The 17,138-nt window shown below is 40.9% G+C and overlaps 1 protein-coding gene across 1 annotated transcript in view; it reads left to right on the forward strand.

Annotated features, from left to right (window-relative positions):
• LOC111929355 (leucine-rich repeat and calponin homology domain-containing protein 2-like) overlaps positions 1-17,138 on the forward strand; it is a 108,720-nt gene that overhangs the window by 27,226 nt on the left and 64,356 nt on the right. Inside the window, exons 6-7 of the mRNA XM_086850890.1 lie at positions 231-334; positions 7,165-7,322. The gene's annotated coding sequence lies outside the window, so the exon portion shown is untranslated. The remainder of the gene's footprint in view (positions 1-230; positions 335-7,164; positions 7,323-17,138) is intronic.

A 17,138-nucleotide genomic window follows, 5' to 3' on the forward strand; every position in this document is an offset into this window, starting at 1 on the left:
CCCAGGGTCCGTTTTGGGTTGGGAGCCAGGGGCTGACTGGCCACTTCAGGAGCTGATTCCTTCTGGGAAGGGACTGTGGCAGGTGCAGGGAGTGGGTGTGGAGGGGAAGGTGTGTACTGGGGCTTTAGCTTTCATTTGCCACCAAAGCAGGGGACCCCTTGGGGATGGGTGTAACAGCTTATAGAGATATTCGAGGGATGACAGTGACTGATTCATGGCCTTGTCAACAGCCCTGAGGTGCAGTGAAAGCCAGGAGCAGCTTTTACCTGGAGGCAGTGGGAGGCTGAGGAGCTGGAGCTAAGGTAGCAGAGCTGGTGGCAGAGACACAAAGATGGTAGGGCTGCAGACAAAGCTATTTTATAACTGGGATAGGGACTGTAGGGTTGGGATAAAGGTGGTGGGGGTGGGAGCTGAAGTGTTGATCAGCTGCCACCATAAAGAAGATCCTTCCCTGATAGCCAGACACCTTTTCACCTGGTGGTGCTGGGAAAGAGCTGGAGCTGAAACATCAGAGATGGCGGTGAACTAAAGTTTGTGGGGCTTGAGCTGAAATCGCTGTAGGATTGCTGGATGCAAAATCACTGAAGGTCTGGGACAGGGCCTGTGGGGCTGGAGCTGAAATTTCTGTAGAGTTGGGAGAGCAGCTGTGGGGCTGGAGCCATAATGAAGATCCTTCCCTGAGAACTAGGCACTTGCCTGGCAGTGGCGGGGAAGATTTAGAGCTGGCCAGCTGAACTGGCAGTGAAATAAAGCTTGTGGAGCTTCATAGCTGAAATCACTATGGGGCTGGGACTGTGGGACTGTGATAGTGACTGTGGGGCAGGAATATGGACAGAAGGACTGGAGCTGGGATCACTGGTGCTGGGATGAAGACTGGAGCTGGGATGAAGCCTACAGGGCTGGGAGAGCAAGTGTGAGGCTGGAGCTGAAACAGCAGAGCTGGAGCCATAATAAAGATCATGCTGTGGCAACCCAGGAGCAGCTTCACCTGACAGTGTTGGAAGATGAGCTGCTGGGGCTAAAACAGCAGAGCTGGCGTTGAAAGCTTGTGGGGCTGGAGCTGGAATCACTGTAGGACTGGGATGGTCACTGGATCTGGCATAGCTGCTGTAGGGATAGAGCTTAACCATCCCTTACACATCCCTTGGCACTGCTGGAGCCAAAATGAAGATCCTGCCCTGAGAACCTGGAGCAGCCTCAACTGACAGTGGAGGGATGATGCAGAGCTGGGGCTGAAATGGCAGAGTTGGCATTGAAATAAAACTTGTGGGGCTGGAGCTGAAATCACTGTGGGACTGGGATAGCAGCTGTGGGGCTGGAGCTGAAATGCTGCAGAGCTGGTGTTGAAATAAAGCTTGTGGGACTGGAGCTGAAATCACTGGGGCTGGGATAGCAGCTTTGGGGCTTGGATAGTGACTGTGGGGCAGGAATAGGGACAGAAGGGCTGGAGCTGAAATCACCAGGATAATTAATGATTGCTGGGATGAAGACTGGAGTTGGGATGGGATGCAGCAACTGTGGGGCTGAAGTTGAAAGGTCACAGACCTGGACTGTCTGAACTGAAGATCCTGCCCTGAGAACCTGGAGCAGCTCCAACTGGATGATGAAGAGCTGGAGCTGAAATGGCGGAGCTGGCATTGAAATGAAGCTTATGGGGCTGGGATCACTGTGGGGCTGGGAGAGCAGCTGGTGATGGGGTAGCCACTGTTGAGGTGGAGACAAAACAAAGATCCTGCCCTGAGAACCTGAAACAGTTTCACTTGGTGGGAAGATGTAGACCTGGAGATGAAACAGCAGAACTGTGATGAAATAAAGCTTTATTCAGAAAAGCTTTATTCCAGGCTGGAGCTGGAATCACTGTGGCGTTTGGATAGTGTCTGGGTCTGGGATGTAGGGATGGAACTGAAACACCACAGAGCTGGAGCCAAAATGAAGATCCTACCCTGAGAACCTCTGGAGCAGCTTGGACTGGCAGTGTTGGGAAGATGCAGAGCTGGAGTGGAAACTGCAGAGCTGGCAGTGAAATAAAGCTTGGGGGCTGAAATCACTGTGGGACTGGGGTGAGAACTGTAGGACTTGGGCAGGAATATGGACAGAAGGGCTGGAGGTGAAATCGTGCTAGGACAGACTCTGGAACTGGAATTATAGGGCTGGGATAGCAAATGGAATGTCACAGAGCTGGTGCTGAAATAAAACTTGTGGGACTGGAGCTGAAATCACTGTGGGACAGGACAGAGACTGTGGGACTAGGATAGTGACCCTGGAGATGAAATTGCAGCTGTAGCAATGGGGTGGAAATGTTGCAGACCTGCTGCAGCCAAACCGAAGATCCTGCCCTGACAACCTGGAGTAGCTTCACCTACAGGAATTGCATTCCCAATACACAGCATTGGGAAATGCAGAGCTGGAGCTGAAACAGCAGAGCTGGCAGTGAAATAAGGAGGGGTGGAACTGGAATTACTGTGGGGCTGGGATGAAGACTCTGGAGCTGGGATAGGTATGCAAGGGAAGGGGAAACAGGCAAGAGAGGTGTTGGTGAGGCAGGGCATGGGAAGGCTAGGCTAGGCTAGGTTAGGTTAGGCTAGGTTAGGTTAGGTTAAGTTAGGCTAGGTTAGGCAAGCAGGTGCAGGAAGGGAAAGAGAGAGGAAGGCCAGGAAGGGACAGGGGAGCCTGGGAAACCCAAGGAAGGGTTAGGCAAGGGAAGGCAGTTCAAGGGAGGGTTAGAGAAGGCAAGGGGTTGCTAAGAAAGGTAAGGCCTTCATTTGTTGAATGTGGAGGGTGGTGTAGTGACAGGGGATGAGGAACAAAATTCAGAGGTACGTAATGCATCCCTTGCCTCAGTCCTTAATGTCAGGTCCAGTTTTCCTGAGGATACCCAGCCCCCAGAGCTGGGATGTGGGGATGGGGAGTTGAGTGAAGCCCCTGTAACCAGGGGTGGTTACTGATGTTCTCTGCCCATTGGACAAACATGAGTCTGAGGGCTCTGCTGGGATCCACCCCAGAGTAATGAGGCAGCTGGTGAGAGAACTTGCCAAACTACAGACGTAGGATGAATGCAGGAATTCGGTTTATATGTAAAGAAAATCCAAGCTCCCCTTGTTACCTGCTGCATACAGGGTACTGAAAAACATAAGGACACAAGGAAATGTAGTTATTAATGAGATTTTAATCTTACAGCCTACCTTGTAATAATGCATTTATTACAAAGTTAAAGGAATTCACTAAAATATTATCTTGTGTTCACAGTGATCAGGAGTCTAAGGTACAATTTTTGGAGTATAATGCCATTGCCTGTTACACCAGGATAACAAAAGGATGTAAACAGTTTCAGTTTCAGTATCCGTGCCTACTGCTTGAAGTAAAAACTGTACTGACTGATCTCGACATTGTCTTATTAGATAGAGACATGAGAAACTTTGCTGATATCCTACAGTTGTACAATCTCTACCAGAACACCCAAAGGCAAGGCATACACTGCTTTAAAACTACTAGTGACACAAAATCATGTTTCTCCTTAATGAAGAAAATAATATATGACTCATCCAGAATAATGGGAATATATTACGAATTCCAAAGCAAGACTTAATGCATCTCTGATCTCCAGATAATTATTTTTAATTAAAGCAAGTAAAGTGAGAGCAAATAGAGCTATAAGAGATAATTATTGAGTGAGAAATATGCCAGTCAGATATTTCTGAGCAGAATTATACGGGGATAAATTTGCCATGTTGTGTTGCCTTTTATAAGATGTTAGAAAGAACCTTACCAGCACTCATACAGACTCTAAAAAGGCCTTGAGAACTTTAAGTTCTTCCCAAATTGCATTAATGATAGGAGTTTCTCAAATATACTGAACAGCAAACAGAACTATTAATCTCAGGGGCTGACAGCATATATTTCACCCAAGATTTAACAGTGAGAGAGAAAAGGCCACCTGGACTTGTTGTGACCTTGCTGCTGCTCTGCACTTGGCTGTGGGGAAAGGGATTTCCCTTGAAGTGCAGGACTTTTTAGAAAAAAGTGCCTCCAGTTTTTTTGATAAGCAACCTCATAATAACCAGTTGGATAAAGCAGCACAGCTTTAGGCACATCACATTACTGCTCTTCTCAGGACAACTGCTCATTGTAAGGTGGCTAAATTAGAAATGTGGGCAGCTCGACACCCTCCAAGTCAAAAGGTGGCTACCAGGTTCCATAAAGGGGCTGTGTTATCTCAGGCAAAGGGATCCAGGAGTTAAATTAAAAATGTAACCCTGAGCCATTGTAGTCGCACTCATCCCAGTCATGCTGCCCTTTTCCCAGAGAGGAAAAACACCATTTCTGCTGCATTACTGTCTGCACCAAGCAACCTGTGACATTATGGTCCATGAACAGGACAGATTTCAGCTCATCTGCTGTTACTTTTAATTAGTTTGTTGTGCCAGTTTCAGTGTTTCCAACATTTCCCTATGCTTTAAGAACAAGCAGTATATTAACAGGGGTATGAGAGGGTCAAGTAGTGTTAAGTTCTACAAAATGAATCAGCAGTTCATTCAGAGAAGCCAGAACTTGCCTTGGGCTGTTTCAAACACCCTACTCATAAATACTGTGTTAACACTCATGACAAAACACTGCTAGGATTTCAAGTGTGATTCTGTATTACAGGTAGATGATGTTTTGCTGTGTCATAGCCAGTCACAGGCAACAACACTTTTAGCAAGCCTTCTTTTAAAACAAGGAGAACACTGCCCTGCAGTGAATCTCAGTTCTGATGTGCAGACTTCTAATGCTTAGCCAGTTCACACTTGTCAAATTTTGGGCCAGTATTTTTTTTCTAAATTCTCTTACATTCCCCTCTACCCTTAAAGAATGACTATGTCTTTTGCCAAAACAAACCAACTTCTTTTTTTCTCCTTTTTAAAACAGGACAGTTTTTCTACTCCTGAAAATCTCATGAACTCTGTTTCATCCTTTATTCATCACTACTCAGCATGAGTGATTGGAATTTACACAGTATCTTAGATTAGATCAGTAATTTTCTGGTAATGTTCAGCTGTAACTCACCTGCTGCTTAAACAGTAGCAATAAATTAATACAGGATATTTCACAGAGTTCATTCCAGCTATAGGCTAGGTAGGAATAAATTAAGACTCACATCAAATTCTGTATTGTAACTCTTTTAATGTTAATTACTAATATCATAATAGCAGAACACTACACTCTGTTTCTGTTTGATGTAAAGAAGATACATTTCCGAATTATTCCTATGCATCAATGATATTGCTGTTATAAGACTTCCAACTGATGGGTACATTTTGTTCTCAGTAACAGCTGTGGGGATTACTGAAGAAAAGAACAGAATCTGTCCAGATAAAGCTGTCTTGTCTTTTTGCTGCACGGTGCTGAAAAGGTTTTTTTACTAAACAAATTCAAAGCAATCTATTAAATTAGCTGTAGAATGAAATAAACCAATTATTTCATAAACACTTAGGACTAGTACTGATTGGGGCACATGAAAAAAAACGGAAAGGCTGTTGGAATATGTGGTTCAGCTGATGCCAAAATATTTCAGAGGTGGTATCTGTTCTGTTACTGGAAACATTTTTTGACAAAATAATTAGCAGTGAATGTGCCAGCAGCCTGCCAAACTCAAATTTACCCTGGTTCATGGGGTGACTGCAATGGGACTCAACAAGGGGATCTAATCCAAACGACAAAATGCTGCCCCTTAACTAAAGTCAGATATTAGCTGAGTGAAATTAAAAGAACAATATAGCATTTTCCTGCATATTTGCCCTGGTTTGTAAAATTAAAGCAACAGCTGCATGAAGCTGTTTAAGATGGAAGACCTCCTGCCTATGTGATGTATTATGCAATGCCTACAGGGCTTGTTTTAGAATTAAAATGTGGGTGGAGGGTCAAAGTGAATAGAACATAAAATAGAGACACTTTAATGAATCAGTGTAAAAATACAGTTTAACTTTATTCAAGGTACAGTGCATGAGACTGCTTTCTAAATTTCAATTTTTACTGGCTTCAAAAAGAGAAAATCACAGCAAGTACAAGGGCCGTGGTTCTCATACTAATGTGAAAACTGTGCTATTTTGGCTTTATGTAAAATAATTGTAAATGTGCTCCTGAATATCTGCTGCAGATTCTCTTTAAATGGAGATGTCAGCAAAGAGTTCAGAGATGAAGCAGGAGTAGCAGCATTTCCAAGCCCTAATGTGTTTGTAGAGAGCACAGGAATAATTTCTCTAGAACACAATAAAAGACCCTCAAGGTTAAGTCAACAGAGGAATGTGAGTGAATCACACATCAGGAATAATTTGAAATGTGGCTTCTATCTTAATTGTCACAAATGAAGAAGCAGGTTTATTTCTGTCTGCAATACTTGCATTTCCTGTACAAACATCAGTTTGAAGTTCCATCTGTTGCCAAGGATCTTTTGAAAGTGTAGGTTTCTTGCCTCATTTTTATGAGTCAGACAATGTACATTGTTGGTTTAAGCCAATTATACACAGAAATGCTTCCCAGATAAATGTTTACATTTGTAAATTTAAGTTTTGCTTTTGCAAATGGTTTCTTTTATAAGCTGAAAATTCACTTTCCAAAGCATTTATCCTAATAAAGCTTTCAATATTTCAAGTAGTCACCAAAAGCAAATAGAAATTGAGCACAATCAATGTCTGTCTGTCCATTTCATGGACACAATTATTTTGTACAGTATTTTCTAAGGTCTAAGTAGGAATGACAAAAGAAATAGCCTAAGGTACACTGTTTATTGCAATATTGAACTTAGCTGTTTCAAGAGCATATGCTGATTCCAGAAAATGTAGAGGCACACATATTCCAAAATACAAAAATGCAATATTTAAAAGCCTTCAAAAGATTAGTTAATGATCTGATTTTAGCCTCACTGGAAGATTTCACACTAGGTTAAAAGGGAATGAAATCAACAGGTTATCTAGGGCTAATAGCAATGCTACCAGAACTGCTCCTGAAACGGGTGTTCTTAATTTCATTTAGCATTTCAGAAAATCACCTGAGTAGAGCACAGTTAAACCCAAGAACACTTCTATTCCTCACTCCCCAACCAAGCCACATGTCCCATAATAACACTACTCTACTATTTATTGTTCCTATAATTATATATATCAATTTTTATTATATGTTTTGCTATAGGTTCTGCGCCCCTGGGATGGAATCAGAGGCGAGGAGCTTGGGAAGCTGAGGAAGAGGAGGCAGCAGGAGGTGTGGGAAGCAGAGGGCCCACAGCTGCCCTGTCTGGAGGGCCAGGCTGGAGGGAAGGGACCCTGGGGAAGGATCAGTCCCAAAAATGGGTGAGAGTGATTGTGAGGCTCTTGGTAGAATGATAAATTACCTGATACACTGCTGGGGAGGAAGCCTGGCTGTTGAAGCACTTTGATGTGGCTGCAGGCTGGCTCTGAGGACGTGGAGACGCTGGGATTTGCTGCTGTCCTGAGCTGTTTCCAGAACCATCTCGTAGGAGTGTATATATTATGTAAAACAATTAATCTTATTTACCAGTAAAATGATGTGGATAAATAAATCCAACAGCAGCATTAGGCCCGTCTGTATTTATTTTAACATCATCTAACTACGGTTAGTCTAAGAATTGTTGCTGCTAATTATTTTGTAATCAATCTGTGAAAGGAAGCGCTATGGGGAAATTCTTATCCATAAAGTTTTTACAGAACAGGTTATGAAAACTGTAGATGGAGGGCTTCCTTACAGCCAGACTGATTCTGCTGATGCACTGTGGTACTTTTCAGTCACAAGCTGGGGGTGGAAGTGCTATGTCTACATCAAATGGCATTGAAAGCCTTTTCCCTGCAGAATTCTCCTCGTTTCCTGCCTTTTAATTACAGAAAAGAGCATTCTTTTCCTCATGGCTGGTTTATTTTCCTATTTGTTCAGTTTTGTTTGGGTTTTTTTAACAAGTCAGGAAGGAGCTTTCTAAGTGTTAACTTGTACTGATACTTGTCATGTTCTCCTGCTGAAGTCTGCAGAAATTGTGCATTTCTTTAATTGTGGAACTCCTTTGCCTGTGACTGAGAAAAGAACACATCTGTTAGGAAAAATCCTTCTTATTTAAGCAACCAGGCATCACACATGAAACCTGTGCCACAAGGAGAACCTGATTTTTTAGGCAAATATGTTTTCAGGTGCTCTTTTCAGTGCTGGTTGTGTGTGCACTGCAGGTCATGGTAAGGGTCCTTTGTTGGTAGGGCTGAAGATGGAATTCAGACTACAGTACTGTGTTTTGAAAAGTAACATGTATTTTGGATAGGACTTGCTGAAAAATAAATTTAAATTAAATGTACCAAATTTCAGATTAAAAAGTGGTGTGTGTGTCTGAACAACAGCATGAATATACCCACTGAAGAATTTCTTTAGGAAAGGAACCACCTGCCTGTGTACTCAGGTGCCCCTTTAGATTTGTAAATTCACCACACAAAGCAGTTGCCCTGCTTATCATACACTACACTTTTTTATTTGACTAAAAGCTCTACGTGTTAGTATTTCACTGGAAGGCTAAAAAATTGGATACAATGACAAAAATTTCAAACCACAGAACTCTTTCATGAGCTATGGGAATATAGAAAAATATAAAAGCAGGTCAGGTACCAGTCTGCATTTTGAGCCATGACTGTTTAGCTTATTTTAGTGTTTTGGGGATGTTTTTGGATAATTCCTGGTCTCTGTTATTTCAAGTAACCTTCTTGCACTGCTAAAGGAAACAGACTTCACTGATACCTGACTTCAGCACCACCTTTTGAATCCCATAATCTTCTTCAATTACTCCTACTGTGTCAGGTTATAAGTGAAGCTTGTCTGGCATTGTTATTGTGAGAAAAACCAAAACAACAACAAATCCCCTTTCTGCTTTTTTTCAGCAGCATTATTGCTTTTTGTTTTCCTCCTCCATAAGATGGCCCATAAAGTGCAGGAAGTGTGCTGGCAGTCCTTGTGAGAACTCCAGAATGGGGGTTCTGGGTCTTATGAATGGATTTTCTGATGAAATTTGCTAATACATAGGCAAATATTTCAGTGAGTATTTCTGTCTCACTTGATTGCAAGGCAGGAGTTTCACATCTGTCTGGAAAAAGTTTTGTTCACTGAAGCCTCCCTGTCACCTCCTTGTTTTCCATATGCATTTATGAGGTGCTAAATCAGACTTTGGGGAATCTTAGTTGTGTTGTCTCTTGATTTCTGCTTCTGTCAGGACTATAAAGCATAGTTTTTTACTCACCTGATGCCTTCCCACCCTACAAGGGGAGCCTGCCTCTTTCCCAAGCTTAGTAATATTTCAGGGGAGCCCTGAAATTTGCTTTCAATGCCGTTAACAAAATGAATATTTCATACCAAGATGAACACAGGTTCTGAGTCTAAAATATTGTGTAGCACCAAACTTTAAATTAGGAAATTAAAATATATTTAAATTATGTTGAAGAAGGCTCTGATTAACAGCCATTAGCATTAAACTTGGCATTTTAATAAAAGCACATGACATGCTCAGAAAAAAGTCTGTATCTTCCTAGGAGCATTATTCTGTGTACATTTGTCTTCCCCTTTATGCAGTGACATGCTGAGAACCTCACAGAGAGTTTTATAAGTACCTGCACAGTCTTCCCACTGCCAGAACTGGTTTTAAAATACATGAATTTTGTGATTCTGTGGTGAGCAATGCCAAGGTAATAGGTAATTTATGATTCACTCTCTGAATCCTATCCCTGTGCAACTCATCTTGTACTTTTCTTGCTTGAAGGAAATATAATTAAGTTTTGAGTAGCCCATTGCCTTGGCAATTTGTTTGTTAGCCTGTTTAGTGACTCTGGCCCTAGAAATAGTGCACAGCACCTCCTAAACCTTGTTGTCCTGTACCTAGACCCCAATGAGGTAATGTGGACTGTGATCTACCCTTTAACTGTGGAATGGCACATGTTTCGTTCATTTAAGATTTATATTTTATGTTTACAAACATGCCTTTTAAGGTAATGACCTTTAAAAGTATATGTGCCTTTGTGAAGGTACAGATGGGAAAATTAACATTCAAGAAAGAAAAATAATCTGCAATCTTTTGTTGCCAGGTTTACCCACTTTGTGATTGTAAAATTTTATTTATGTGTTTTTAAGAAGTTGACAAATACACTCCTTGGGTGAACAAAAAGTAATGAAACCAATTCCAGAGATATAAGCTGAAATGTTGCCTGGTTTTGCTAGTGGTGAGATAACTAAGCATTAAAACTAGAGGCAGCAAAGTAAATATTTCATATTCTAAGACATTTGGTGTCAAGGAGATAAATGAAAATTCAAATGAAATCTGTTAGCAGTGTGTCAACTTCAGAAAGTCCACAAACAATAGCAAGGTGGTGTTATTTCTTTAGTTTTCTGCTTATAAAATAACATCCTTTGCAGAGCAGCTTGATATTCACATGGCTGGCTCATAGGTGGGACTATTAAATGGGAATTGGCCTACTAAGTGTTGGTGGAGTATGGCTGGTGTAAATTATTCTCTAAATACATTTTCTTGTGGAATAAAATAGAGCTCTGCATATGAACTGATCAGATTTGTTGGATATTCTTTAAAAGCAGTGCATTTTTAGGAACCACATCCCCAAACCAAAGCACTTTCCTTTAGGATACAATGTAGGTCTGAAAGGTAGGTTGAATCTTTAAGTTGAAAACTTTATATTCTCATGAAGACCTTTGTGTGGTGTACAAATAAAGCATACAGTATTTGATTGAACAATAATAATCATAATAGCAAACCAGATTAAGCAGAAAATCCCTCAAAATGAAAGAACGAACAGAAATGTTATTGCACACGTACTTTATTTAAAGATTACTATCATTATTTGTCTCTTACAAGTTTTACAGACAGAGCTTATTACAGCACAGTCTCCTGCACTGCCAAACAAAGAGATGTGAGTATAATGCATTCTTTAGGAACAGCAGTTTTGTGCATCTTGATTTAGGAGGAGAAAGTCATCTGTGTCCATGAATTATGGGGCTTTGAGTTGCTTCTCTAAAAATCTGGCTGCAAATAGAACTGGCAGTTTATTGAGGCCAGAGTGGAGTTTCTGCTGGCTGGTGATAAGAGGAGCCTGGCAGCACGGGCATCTGATAGAGGGAGGACAGACTGAATGTCAGCACCGTAATGTGAGCAATGGCAGGAAGTCACTGAAAGTAATGGTTTGCAAAAAATTTCACTTGGTTGCTTCCAGTGTGGTTCATTTTCTGCCATCTGCTCCAAGACATCAAAACAATAAGATGAAACATGCAATTATCTGCATACGTCATTTGCATAATGAGGATATAGATGTAAGTTGTCCTGTCTAACTGTTCAGCCTGGGCCAAACCAGGCTGTTTAACTTGTCAGTGACCTGTTCACACAATCTTAACGCGTGGTTGAAATATAAATCAAACTTAGATACTCAGAACTAAGTAAAGAGCTGTGCAGAGGGTAAAGAGGGACAATTTCAAACATGCCATATTTAGTTTTGGATTGATTAGATAATCCACTGTAACAACTTAATTTCCCATGCTTTAAAGTAGCTGAGAACATCTAAAACATGCACTGTGAGCCCGTGAGAGTGGGTTAAAACATAGAGGCAGAGAATTTGCCAGAAGTCCCATGCAGCATCACCAGGAAGCAAAGATCTGGGGGAAGCTGAAACTTGTCCATCAGGGTACCTGGGGCTGGGGCTGTCAGAGGTGAGGCAGCACAGATCAGCCAGTGTCAGCCAGGAAACACCTTCCTTGGGCCTTGAGTAGGCTTGCACGTATGGTCACAAGGTGTTGAGACGAAGAACGAAGGGACCACCTTGCTTTGAGATGATTTATTGCTCAAGTAGCCAGATAAGATGTCAGTTGAAGGTGTGAGATTTAGAGGAGCAACAAGTTGGCCATAGCTCAAGGTGGTCACGGGTTTCTTCTTCACACAGCAATACATAACATTTTATCCCAGTAGACAGTTGATACAAAACTCGTTTTCACTCATTAACCCATCACCTTTGCTTAAGTTTGCTGCACTGTGTCTGTCTCTTAGCCACTAAGCTGACAGGTCATGTACTCACACACACACCTTTATGACAGCTTCTAGATCCCTACCTTACTCTATAGCTCAAACTATTACGGCTCAAACCTCAAACTATTTTACTTAATATAATTTCTTACCTACTCTAGGCATATTCTTACTTATAACTATAGGAACATAAGTTTATAATTTCTCTACCCAGTGTCTGTGTACATCATTACATTAACCCAAGTTCTTTCTAAGGCTGCAGATTGAACCCTTCAGCATCTGTGGAAGTTTCTGTTTTTCCATTTCCCACATCAAGGTATTTTTATTTTGCTTGCTTGTCCACTTGCTTAAAGTGGAAAAACTTCGAGAGAACTTTATCCTTAGTGGTTGTCTAAAAAAATGACTTAAACCCCCATGGCTGCAGCTGTGGATTCAGGGAGTCAGAGAAGTGATGTTTTTAACCTTACCCTGCCTTGCTCAGGCATCACTGCACTGTCAGCTCAGCCTCGCTGCCCGAGAGTGATGCCGAGTTTGAAATGCTAGCGGTGTAGCCAGTCGATCTATAAAGAAAACACGTGGTTTTAAGATATTTTTGCTTGTTAATCTGTTCCAAAGCCGAGCGTTGTCAGGGCAGGGCGAGGCGGGGAGCTGCACCACACGGTGGCACTGAGGGCTCAGACAGTGCCGAGCATCTCTGGGTGCCAGCGCATCCTCAGCTGCGGCGTGTGCCGGGACCTGCGCTTCAGTGTCTGTAGTCGCTCTGGAGTAATGCCTTCTCTACTGATTTTGAGGGAAAAATCCTTATATTCCACCTATTTCACCATTATTATATTTTCTTTCTCTCTCTCCCCCTCTTTTTTTTTTTCTTCTTTTTTTTTTTTTTTTTTTTTTTCCTTTTAATGCTGCTTTTCTAAAAATGCTGATCAAAATAAAATGGAAAAAGTATATTTTGACCCAGTTTTCAAGGGTCAAGGTCTTCAGACCCGTATTTCCTTTGGTACCTTCTTGACTGCAGGGCTGAATAAGTTACCATCACATTTTCGTAGGGCACAATGTGTTTGAATTACTTTTTCTTGTAATTTTATTTCATATTACTGACTGGATTTCTCCCAACAAGTTCATATGGGGAACTAGAAAATAGCTTTGAATTCTTTAGTAACCTGATCTTATTTTCATCTCCAGCGTGCTTCCTTGTATTAGGATCAGAGAAGAGCTTACAACATAGCCAAGATGATCTCTTACTCTGATTGAATTGTTTGTACTTGGTCTTTAAAAATGTTTCTTTAAATAGCTGCCAGCATCCTGGGACAGCTTGTTTACAATTCTCACTTACTGAGAACTGTCTTCCCAAAATGAAAATTGTTTTTCTTGCATATTTTTTTTGTCAGTGTTTTATTGGTGTTTTTTTATTACTTCATATCTGTCATCCAAGTTACCATCCACTTTGATACACTTAGCCTTTTCCTTGCATTTTGTCTGATATCCAGGGGACTTCCCTTTTCACCATCATCTGTACCAAAAAAATCCAGGAACCTGTGGGATTCAACAATCTGCAGATTAGTGGTGCTGAGTTCCTTGCCCAAGAGCTACCCCTACAGACCTGTTGATTTAAATCTCTGGTTTTCTGATTGTAGGATCTGCTGTGTAGCCTCACCACTGGTTGTATCTGGGTTATTTTCCTATTTTATTCCCTAGTTGGTCATTTTCAACTCATTCTTTATAAACTGGCTCTCAGAGTAAACATAATTCCCTTTGCCATGCAGTTTTTTCTGTTGGGTGTGGAGAGGGCTCTGGGGAGACCTTATTGTGGCCTTTTAGTATAGAAAAGGGGCTTGTAAGAAAGAAAAGGATTTTAGCAGGGCCTGACAGAAAAATGGGGTGGAAGAGGGTAGATGACTTGGATAGAGGGATGAAATTTTTATATGATGAGAATAGGCACAGATTACTCAGAGAAGCTGCAGCAGCCCCATCATTGGAAGCGTTCAAGACCAGGTTAGAGGGGCTTTGAGAAACATGGGATAGTGAAAGATGTTCCTGTCTGTGGCAAAAAGGTTGGGCTGGAGGGGTTTTGGACTATAGTCTTTAAAAATTCCTTCCAACCCAAACCATTCTATGACTCTGTTAATATATCATCTTAATATAACCGTTGAGAGAAGCATCTATGAAAGGTTAATCTGTGTTAGATCAGTAAGAGGGTTACCAAAATGTTTATTTCTTTTCAGATATCAGGTCTCATATATTTACTTGCTATGCAGTAAGTGTAATTCATGTTTTATGGAAAATATGCACATGCATTTGGAAGATCTGCATATGTCACTGAAAAAAATCCTAAAATTAATTGCTGCAGATCAGAGCTATATCAGAGCTATAATCAGTAAAGTAACCTGAGACTGTTTTTCTGAGCTGTTTTGGAGTAGGAGAAATAATGAATTCAGTAAAGGGTTCTGATTTATATGGTGATTTTACCCCAGTCTGCTGTGGAGTCTTTAAAAAAATGTTAATTATTTTGCTGACATGAAGGAGAGACAGGAGGTTGTTTCCCATACAGGCAGGGAAGAAGTCTGAGAATGATTTGTGTCCTTCTCCACATGAAGCCTATACACCTGCCCTTGCCTGGGACTACTTGGGAAAAATTCTTCCAAGTGATCCTCTGGCTTGGCTACACAGAGGGGAAAAGGACAAAATAATGGTGTTGTTCTGAGCTAGATAAGATGCTACAATGGTCTTTTAGACCCGTGGGAGAATGGCACAGTCCTTCTTGAATGGGGCAGCCTCAAAGGGGTCTTGCTGGCATTTTGCCTCTGTTTTCTTTTCTGAGGCATTCCTCAGAAGCCTGTGGGTCTATACAGCTCTTGGATTTGGATTATGTTTGCTGTGAACTTGCAAATATTTAGAAAATACTTTTTCATAAAACACAGAGGATGTTTCTAAACTGAACTGACACATCCCAAGTTCTTACAGCTTTTACTTACCACACTTATGTTGTTTTCACATCAGAGGAGGGAAATGTTACTTCAGAAAAACATTAACGTTCTGACATTTTTTAAACCTCATAATTAATGAGGAAATTGCTAGATATTCATGTTCTAGATACATTGTACCTGGGCATCTCACAGACAACAATATCTCAAAGCTGGTTAACCATTTTATGCTGTTTTCTTTAGTGACAGGCATATTTTCAGACTTACACAGGAGCATGTCTAAGACCTGTGTGATAAGAATTAATCAGAAAGCTGAAGATTTAAGGCTTAATTATAATTCTGTTCCAAAGCAACGGACTGTGTGAACTGCTGGTACTGAACTGTACTGTGCAAACACTGCATACTGATGGAATTTGCTTGTCAACCCCAGTGGCATTTCTTTGCACTAAGCTTGTTGTTCTGTCACTCAAGTGCATCACGGGAAAAGATGAGTATCTCAGGGGAATGTGATCTGCATTTTTAAGAAGAAAGTCAACCTCAAAAGTGCCACAGAAGGACTAACACAGATTACTTTGCTCAAGAGATAGCTGGTTTATTGACTGTGAATTCTGCATGCTTCCTAGGTGATGACACACGTTTAGTTGCTAAAACTTCAGCTGAATGTCAGTTTTTGTGTTTCATTGCTGATGAAATGATTGGTTAAAGAGTGCAGTGTTATAACAGGAAACAGTCACTAAATCCAAATGATTCTCAAGACTTGCATAGCTATTCCAATATTTGTTCTCTTTTTTTTATACTGCTCAAACCTTAATTTTGTGTATAATGTTCTCCTCCCACAGGAAGAACAAGACTCATGACAGGTATTTTAGCCCAGTGTGTACAACAGCAAACTAGATAAAAACAGTCCAAGTAAATGAAGAAAGACTTGAGCAAACTTCTCTTCTACTTCCAGGTTAGAACACTAAATTATCCTCAGAATAAAGAAGAAAGGGCAAGTCGAGGTCAGGTTGTGAATGAATTGTTCAGAGGTGACAGTTGATGAGGTAAAATGATACAGCAACTTCTCAACTTGGTGAGATCAATTTTTTTAAAATCCATTGGCATTAGAAGGACAAATGTATGTCCTCGGGTGTGGGCTGCAGGGATGTAATCTGTCTTTTCAATGCACTTGATGATGAATACAAGCTTTTTTCTGGTTTTCTGCTAACAACTATTACTTGACTTTTCAAATTTACCTCAAGACTTTCTTCAATTATGTGTTTTGATGTTACACATTAGAGTTTCTAAAGAAGCAGTAGAGATGTTTTGCCTCTCAGCTATTTGTGCTGCAGAAGGGCAATTAAACTGGGAATACTTATGGTGAAGTTTTGTACCTTTGCTTTAATAGATACAACAGTGCCTGATTTTGCTTCTCTCCAACTTTATGGGAGATTGTAATTGATTTTGCTATTGGGAACAAAACTGGGCCAGGCATTTTGAGCTGTAAATATCATTGGCATTTTGAAAATGGAAGTACTGTTAAATTGCAGTGCTGACAATGGATTATCCCACATGAAGCAGGTTTCACTAAGTTTTATGTGTAGCCTAGTCATTATAATTCAAGATTTCTATGTGTGTGGGAAGCCTAATATACTATGTTTTTTACATAGTCCTGTATATATGTAAATGGAATTGTGGAACTCCCTTAATGCTTCAATAAATATGCCAAATGTCTGTAGCAACCTGCTGTTCACTGTGCCCAGATTGCTTCTTTGTAAGTAGGTATCAATCTTCAGTACTTGCAGCATTCAGCCTCTCCTGGTCCCTGATCAGGATCCATCTGTTCCACTGCATTTGGTAGTGTGGATTCTTTTATGATAGATATAGGTTTCAAAAATGTTAATCTCCAAGTGGTGCCTGATCCCTACTGGGTTGTATTTGTCAGCATAACAGCTTCAAATTGCAAAGAGAGAAAGTCATGCACTTCCAGGTAATAAAGTGTTCTGTTGCTTGGTACATTGACATAGGCAGGGCAGATATATATTTTTTTTTTTTGGTGACTTTTTTTTCCTCAGTTATAACTTTTTAAAGCTTTAAAACTACCACTTGTTTTCATTCTGATTCACTGGAATAAAGCTGAAATGTTCTTTCTATATGGATATGGAGTATTGGAAGACAAGAATGGAGGACTAGATGCACCCTGGGAA

Source organism: Cyanistes caeruleus, chromosome 14, assembly GCF_971803275.1.
Source record: "Cyanistes caeruleus chromosome 14, bCyaCae1.hap1.1, whole genome shotgun sequence".
Taxonomy (NCBI): Eukaryota; Metazoa; Chordata; class Aves; order Passeriformes; family Paridae; genus Cyanistes; species Cyanistes caeruleus.